Below are 9,409 nucleotides of genomic sequence, written 5' to 3'. Positions count from 1 at the left end.
AAGGAGAGGCATCGCCCTGTTGCTCCTGGAATGTATCAGACCATAAAGAAGATGCTCGTGGAAATGAAAGAGGCTGATGTTATCCAAGAAAGCTAGAGTCCTTGGGCCGCACCTTTGGTCCTTGTGAAGAAAAAGGATGGGACTATCCGCTTTTGTGTAGATTACCGGAAATTGAACGGCATAACTCACAAGGATGCCTATCCTCTCCCCCGTATTGAAGAATCCTTGACTGCACTAGGGTCCGCCGCCTACTTTTCCACACTGGACTTGACAAGTAGTTACTGGCAGGTACCGATGGCGGAGGAGGATAGAGAGAAGACAGCATTTGTGACCCCCATGGGACTCTTCGAGTTGAAAAGCATGCACTTTGGACTGTGCAATGCACCGGCTACTTTCCAACGCTTAATGCAGCGATGTTTAGGACATCTCAACTTCCAGAGTGTTCTGTTGTATTTAGATTACGTCATTGTCTATTCCCGGACATATCAGGAACATCTGGACCACTGAAAGAAGTTTTCCAAGTCCTTATCCAACATGGACTCAAGGTTAAACCCTCCAAGTGTCATTTGTTGAAGCCGCAAGTACACTACCTGGGACATGTTGTCAGTGCCCAAGGAGTCCAGCCTGATCCGGATAAAGTGAGTGCTGTGAGAGAGTGGCCTACACCCAAGACAGTGCGAGACGTCCGAAGTTTCCTGGGATTTGCTGGTTATTACCGACGCTTCATCCCCCACTTTGCCCAAATTGCTGGACCAGTGACCGAGTTACTGAGAGGCACTGCCTGGGAGAATTATAATGGGAGGTTACCCATACAGTGGGCCGAAGATCAAGAAAATGCCTTCCGAGCCCTGAAATACCTCCTCACGGAACCCCCTATTTTGGCCTATCCTGACTACAGCCTGCCGTTCCGTTTATATACAGACGCTAGCTTCGAAGGTCTGGGAGCAGTCTTATCTCAGGTACAAGATGGCAAAGAGAGGGTAATTGCCTACGCCAGCCGACACCTCCGGGGCGCTGAAAGGTATGACGCCAACTACAGTTCCTTCAAACTGGAGCTCCTGGCCTTGGTCGGGCCATTACTAAGAAGTTTAAAGACTATCTGGCTGCTACTCCCTTCACAGTCTATACTGATAACAATCCCTTGGCCCATTTGAACACTGCTAAGTTGGGGGCTCTTGAACAACGCTGGACCTCCCGATTGCCCAACTATGATTTCCACATCAAGTACCGCAGCGGAAAAACTCTTGGACTATTGCCTCCACAAGAAAGTGCCCACTCGGCTTCACAAGACACAAGGGGACTTTGAATTGAAATGGCTGTGGCGACAGAGGAATCGCCTGTTCCTGCATAAGGGGTTGGTATACCGAAATTCCCTGGACCCAGTTTCCGGGGATCGTATATATCAGATCGTGGTCCCTAGAAGAGATGCAGCCATGGTCCTGAATGCCTATCATGACCAGTCCGGGCATTTCGGGGTCCATAAGACTGAAGCCACCGTCAGAAAAAGATTTTACTGGATAGGGATGCGGGGAGACATCGAGAAATGGTGCGCTGAATGCTCCGTGTGCAATGTTATCAAGAATCCCCGGAGGGACGCAAGGGCCCCTTTACATCCCATCTGTACGGAGAGAGACCGAACCAGATTGTTGCCTTGGATCATGTGAAGTTGGCCCCCACTCGGTCTGGCTACTGCCATGCCCTGACCATGGTGGACCATTACTCTAAGTGGGTGGTTGTGGTCCCTGTCAAGGACCTCAACGCTAAGACGGCTGCCCAGCTCTTCTATCGTCATTGGATCCAACCTCTGGGGTGTCCCGAATCGGTCCTAACGGATCGGGGAACCGCCTTTGAAGCCCAGTTGTTCCAAGAACTTTGCCAGTTGCATGACTGCAAGAAGCTCCGGACAACGGCCTACCATCCCCAGGGGAATGGGCTCTGTGAGAGGATCAATCAAGTGTTCATCCAAATGCTCCAAGCTGCCTCTGTCTCAAAGCACGAAGAGTGGCCCCGGTTGTTGCCTGAACTCCTGGAAATTTACAATAACACTGTTCACTGTTCTACAGGGTATACGCCCTTTTTCCTGATGATGGGCCGACACGGCCAATTGCCAAAGGATCGGACCTTCGGGCTGCAGGCCCCTTTTAACAAGTGCCCTCAGGTTTCCCAAAGTTGGGTGTCGGAGCATCAACGGAGGATAGAGGAGGCCAAAAACATTGTTGAGAAAAAAAATGGGCGAAGTCCATGGGCACTTGGTCCATCAGCTCAGCCCTTACAGCTTGGAGATAAGGTGTGGCTCCGAAAATTCTCTAGGACCCATAAATTCCACTCATTGTGGGAAATGGAACCCTATACCATTACTGCGATCCCTTACCCTGACACGGATGTATATGAGATACAGAAAGAAGGGTTCAAGCAGCAGGTGGTCCACAGAAACAGAATAAATGTGTGCCTGAAAGAAGATGTGCTTGGACCACCTCCACCTACTCTGCCTACTCCACCTCCAGCAAGGCCAGTGAGAGAATATGTGCTGGGAGAGGGAATTTATCCCACTATGGACGTTCCTTTGTTCCCCTCTCATCAGCCTACCATGTATTGGGGTATACCGTTTCCAGCTCCACCCAGCCAGCCGCCAATGGTTGCTCCACCCAGACAGTTGCCAGTAGCCGTTCCACCCAGCCAGTTGCCAATAGCTGTTGCTCCCTGTCAACCACCATTGGTTGTTACACCAAACATCAGTCCTGCTCCTGTGACTGCTCCAAGTCTTGATGCACCTTCTCCACCTGACTTCAGAGAATCTCCCAGTCCAACCGAAGATGTTGCTTCTGTTTCCAGCCCTCCAGCTGGTCCCTCGGGGACTGAAGTTTCTGAAGAATCACCAAGTGAAGAGACTCCTGATGACTCAGAGGTGGTGTTGCGACAGTCTCAAAGGACTACACAGGGTAAACTACCCTTAAGGTACCAAGATTCACATTCAGTACATGCACACATAGTACCTTCAATGACTCACTTCAATGTACTACCTATATCTTTTCAGTACACCAAATTGCTTACTTAAATGTACTACCTCAGTCTACTTCAGTACATACACCAAAATAAAATATATCTCACATTCAAGAAAACACTTAGGAATTGTAGCATATTGATACCCAATTCCTGCCATTGTTAGATACACTCATATTTCTCTTCTCTGTATTACGTGTGTGAGATGCTCTACCTGGCCAGTAGGTGCTCTTGCGAGTATAGAATTAAACACGTATTTCTAAAGGTAACCTGGTTAGGTTATACTGTCGTGTTCTAGGGGTTAGTAGCGTGTAGCCGATAGACCCTAGTAGCCGTTCTTATTGGTAGATAGCCTCAGGCAAGCCAATATACCCTTCTGTGTACTAACAGGTGACTCATCATGGCAAAAAGAAAAAATGTGGTGAGATTTCAAAGTGTATAGACCACTTGAGACTAAAGGTTATAGAGAGCTGTATATAAATGTCTAGTTAGCCTCATAAATGTTATAGAGAGCTATAAAATGTCTAAGGAGCTAGAAACTAAAGGTTAGATAGCTTCATCACTGTCTAGAAAGCTTCAAAATGTCTAGATAGATTCAATATTGTCTAGTGAAGATACTAGTAAAAGTATCCAGAGAATGTGAACGTATGTAATGTTTACTTAGGTTTTGTCAGGACGTATAGAAAAATTATAGGTATACTCCTGTTCTAGTCCTAGTTCCTCTGCCTTAGGGGACAGGCGTTGAGGTTGACTAATTTTAAGTAAGGGGGTTTGTGGTGTCCCGGTACCGTATTGTATACGTTACCTGTACAGAGGTCCCCATAGTCATAGTCCTTAGGACGTTGGGGTCCCTCTTTTGTAGTTTTCCCCTTGTCACCTCTCACTTAGTCGATGACTATATAGCAGTTCTATTTAATATTAATATAAGCATAAGGATAAATATGTATATATTTAGTTGTCTACCTGTTCAAGCGTAGCAGGACCTGCGGGTCACGTGATGAGGTTAGAACTCTATGGTTTTGCTACAGGACCTTTGGTGCTTGTAGTTAGGTGATCACCCACAATGCAATGCGATGGTGAGTGACAGCTGATTGGACCAATCCAAAACGGCTCAGCCCATGCCCATATAAGGGAGCTGCAGCCATTAATCTCTCTCTTGTTCCTGTGCTGCCAAGCAAGAAGCATCTCTCTCCTGTGTTGGGTTGCTGACTCTGGAAGAGGTAGGACCTCCGCTGCTTACAAGACAATTTACTAGGCCAAAGCCATGCGGCCTAGGCCTATAGCATAGGGGATATACTAAGTAATTCCCCGCACTCATCGCAAGATCACTGGACTTAATTACTCCCCTAAATCCAGCGGATCTCTGCAATACAATTCTACAGAAGCTGAATTGGGCTTATCTGATCCCAACCGACTGTCAATCGCTGCTCAAGCGTATGTAAAGAGACTCTGTTATCTGGACTGTTACTACATGCTCAGAAATTCCTCAATTTTCAGTTAACAGCGGTTATGGACAATCCTTTATTGCTGCATCACCTATTGCTCTGGGGAAGGGTAGCAATAGGCCTATCAAGAAACCCAGTATTTAACCCTCACCCTGGCATCACAAGTGACAAGGGTTAACAGCGCCCTTAACTATTCTGAACAGCAACACCCTAAATACCCTACACTACCACAAGACAGTATCCTCTCATCCGCCACTACAGTATAAAGCATCAAAAATAAGTGGCACAAGCCCACGGATCATCACAGTGGCACACATAGATTGTATCAAAGGGCTTGTTGGCTACAGCCCAGAATAAACCAACTGTATGTGGAGAATTTACTATTACAGTCATTTTGCTTACAATGTGGACCACACATAATAGAAAAAAATAATAATCAAGAAAGGGAAAAAAAAAAAGAGGAAAAGAAAAACAAAAAGTAATGAATATGAATGGATGATTATGACAAATCACCTAGGATGGATTTTAGAAGGAACCCAATCTAATAGATATACAATAGGTCATTACAGTAATTGAGTCCGTTTGGTACACGGGAACAATATCCAGAATGCCTACCGTGTAAAGACTAAACGAGCCCAGTCCCCTCAGCGGCGGTGTTGCTGGACTTTCTCAATATCTGTAATTTGTATACAGGATGCATCACCCGAGTGTACATCCCTGATGTGTTTGGTGAGTCCAGAAGTGGACCTGGTACTTATAAAAGCTGAAGATTGTGTGATGCCCCTCATATGTTCAGTTTCCTTGTGGTGCACCCCACATATTGTAGTGCACATTTTTTGCAGGTGGCCAGATATATAACATGGTTTGATCGTCCTTTGATCGTATAGGTCCGTTTACTGGTAGTAGATGTAACTTTTTTGTATTTGTAATAAATTTGCAGGCGGAACATCGTGACTGGTTACATTTATAGCATCCAGTAGTGGATAGGCAAGTGTTTTTATATGTTGTCTCATGTACTCGCTAGGTGATAATTGGTCCCATAGAGATCTAGCTCGTCTGGCCACAAACCTAACTCCGGTTTGTGAAATACTAGCAGTAGTCAAGTCCTAATGTAGAGCAGGCAGATGTTTCTGTACCATCTTGCATTTATTGTAAAAGTCCACAGAATATGGTTTTGGGAAGGTTATTTTTGCCTGAGACTGTTCTGAGCATTGTTTCTGATTTTTGGAAGTGCTGTGTAAATACTAGGCTCTGGTTTTACACTCAGCATTGGCTTTAGCTCTATGCAGTACCATAGGTTGGTATCCACGGGCTTGTAGGCGTTTGCTGATATCATGCACAGTATTCTTGTATGTTTCCATAGATGAGGATGCCCTGTTTGCCCTCACATATTCCCCTATAGGTAAATTCCTCACCGTGGGACATGGGTGGCAGCTTTTCGCGTGGAGAATTACCGTATATATTCGAGTATAAGCCGAGTTTTTTAACACGATCGGCTGTCCGGGCATGCTGGGAGTTTTAGTTTTGAGACATCTGGAGGTCCGCAGGTTGAGGCCTTCGTCATCATCCAGACCCCCCACCCAACCCCTTTAGTTTTGTACTCACCTCCGCTCGGCAGGTTGGAAGGGTGAGCTGGTCCGGGCCATCTGTGCTGCAGGGACCATCCGGTGGGGAGGGATAGTCGTTCCGGGCTGTCCATCTTCACCGGGAGGGCCTCTCCTCTGCGCTTCGGGCCCGGACTAGTAACGTTGCCTTGACGACGCGCATGAACGTCCCTGTGCGTCGTCGTCAAGGCAACGTCACTATTCCGGGGCCGGGCCTGAAGCGCGGAGAAGATGCCCTCCCGGTAAAGGTGGACAGCCCGGAACGACTATCCCTCCCCACCAGACGGTCCCTGCAGCACAGATGGCCCGGACCAGCTAACCCTTCCTTCCCGCCGAGGGGGGGGGGGGGTCTGGATGAAAACGAAGGCCGCAGTGGTCTTCAACCTGCGGACCTCCAGATGTTTCAAAACTAGCATGATGGGAGTTGTAGTTTTGTAACATCTGGAGGTCCGCAGGTTGAAGACCACTGTTGACAGGTGGTGATGATGAAGGGGGGGTGGGTGGGATGATGACAGGGGGATGATGACAGGCGGTGATGATGATGGGGGGATGATGACAGGGTGATGATGATGGGGGTGTTAATGACGGGGGTCTGGATGATTACATGGGTGGATGATGTATTTCCCAACCTAGGCTTATAGTTGAGTCAATAACTTTTCCTGGGTTTTTGGGGTGAAATTAGGGGCCTCGGCTTATATTCGGGTCGGCTTATAATCGAGTATATACGGTATGTTGCCCGAGGTTGGCATACGGTACATGCTAGTGTGTCTGACGTTGTTCTCACAGTCTCCAGTTAAAGTAACATCCAGAAAATTGATGGTGTTATTTTCCAAATTGCAAATAAACTTCAAATTAAAATCATTGTGAATCAGATATTCAAAAAACAAAACCGTTTGTTTTTGTGTCCCCGTCCTCACCAGGAGGAGGTTGTCAATATAACGGCCATACCACCCCACTGAAAATCGATGGGTATTGATGGCCACATAGAGGTAGACCTCCGCCCAGTGGGACATATAGAGGTTAGCCAGCGACGGGGAAAACGTGGCACCCATCGGGCATCCAAAGCTCTAAAGAAAAAAATTGGACATTAAAAGAAAATAAATTATGTGTTAAGACAAAAAAAACTGAATATCAAGTGTATATTGTATCAAATCAGATGAGTAGTTGCTGTATTTTGTCACGTGGTATTTAACAGCTTCAATGGCTTTATTGTGGGATATGCATGTATAGAGAGCAGCCACGTCACAAGACATCCATGTATTTTCGTTTTTCCGAAGCATAGACACTACAGCCTTTAATAGGGTCTTGGCATCCTGTATATAACCCATAGTCCTGGTAACAAGAGGCTGCAGGAGATGGTCCAACCAAACACCTATTTTCTCCAGGACAGAGTCGATGCCAGCCACTAGAGATGAGCAAACTTACAGTAAATTCGATTTGTCCTGAACTTCTCGGCTCGGCAGTTGATGACTTATCCTGCATAAATTAGTTCAGCCTTCAGGTGCTCCGGTGGGCTGGAAAAGGTGGATACAGTCCTAGGAAAGAGTCTCCTAGGACTGTATCCACCTTTTCCAGCCCACGGGAGCACCTGAAAGCTGAACTAATTTATGCAGGAAAAGTCATCAACTGCCGAGCCGAGAAGTTCGTGACGAATCGAATTTACTGTAAGTTCGCTCATCTCTACCTGCCACTATAAGGCGGAGGGTTGGATGCTATAAATGTAACCAGTCACGATGTTCCGCCTGCAGATATATTACAAATACAAAAAAACGTTACATCTACTACCACTAAACGTACCCATTCGATCAAAGGACTCATTAATTGCAACACTAACCATGTTATATATCTGGCCACCTCCAAAAATTGTGCACTACAATATGTGGGGTGCACCACAAGGAAACTGAACATATGAGGGGCATTATACCATCCGCAGCTGCTGTAGGTACCAGGTCCACTTCTGGACTCACCAAACACATCGGGGGGTATTTATGAAAGGATTTATGTGTTTTTTTTTAATGTAACTTTGGCGCAATACTTTGGCGCAGTGTCTTTTTGCGCCAAAGTTTGGCGCATCTTCTCCACTATCATTTTTACAATTTCTCAAAATCACTCGGTCCTGTGTGTGATTTTAACTTTAGTCAGTAATTCATCATTTGCGCCAATCGATCTTTGTCGCAATTTTTGCGCAAATCCCGTCTTTTTTGGGGCGCAAATCCCCGCCAAGAAATTTTGCACATGGAAAACACACTTAGCAATGTCAGAAAATGTAAAGGCGTCAAAGTACATTAAACATTTTTTTTTGTGAAAACAGCGACGCCTCCTGGGCTGCTCAATACTATCCTGCAACATAGTTGTCTCTGAGGAACCTTCACCCTCCGTTGAGCCAGCATTGGACATGGCCGCACAGGTTCAGGAAAGGTAAGCACTAAAGCAGTGGTCTCCAACCTGCGGACCTCCAGATGTTGCAAAACTACAACTCCCAGCATGCCCGGACAGCCAACGGCTGTCCGGGGATGCTGGGAATTGTAGTTTTGCAACATCTGGAGGTCCGCAGGTTGAAGACCACTGCACTAAAGTAACAAAAAAAAAAAAACTACCCAAGTTGAAAATAAAATCCAATGTGAATTCAGGTAGAAAAAACAGACATGGTCGCACATCTACAATCTTGTATAATGATCTGATTGCTTCTCAGCATAATATCAAAAACTAACAGGTAGTTAGTATACATTTTTGATCAAAAAGTACAAGCCCACTCGCCACGTCAAGGCCACCTATTCAGAGTGGGTCCCTAACGTCCCTAGCATAAAATGGCGCAGCACCGGGAGGCGACCACCACTGCCGCGACACCAGTGCCCACGGGGGGGGGGGGGGAACGACCCACTGGCAGAGCGGCCCTAATGCCACTCAAACCTCTGATTGGGAGCACATGGTAAGTGAGCTATTACACCTTGTTCACTCTGGTGTGGTGCTGTGCGGCGTCCGTTGCTGCCGTGGCGCCGTGTCTGTGGGTGAGTGCGGCCCATAGACTGGTTTGAGTGGCATTGGGGCCGCTCTGCCAGTGGGTCGTCCCCCCCGTGGGCACTGGTGCCGCGGCGGTGGTGGTCGCCGCCCGGTGCTGCGCCATTTTATGCTAGGGACGTTAGGGACCCACTCTAAATAGGTGGCCTTGACGTGGCGAGTGGGCTTGTACCTTTTGATGAAAAATGTATACTAACAACCTGTTAGTTTTTGATATTATGCTGACAAGCAATCAGATCATTATACAAGATTGTAGATGTGCACCATGTCTGTTTCTTCTACCTGAATTCACAATGAAAATAAAATCCATTTCACATGGTGACTATAAACCCCACAAAAGAA

Source organism: Hyla sarda, chromosome 2 (assembly GCF_029499605.1).
Source record: "Hyla sarda isolate aHylSar1 chromosome 2, aHylSar1.hap1, whole genome shotgun sequence".
Lineage (NCBI taxonomy): Eukaryota > Metazoa > Chordata > Amphibia > Anura > Hylidae > Hyla > Hyla sarda.
The sequence above is the reverse complement of the archived record's forward strand: the minus strand, read 5'-3'. Positions refer to the sequence as shown.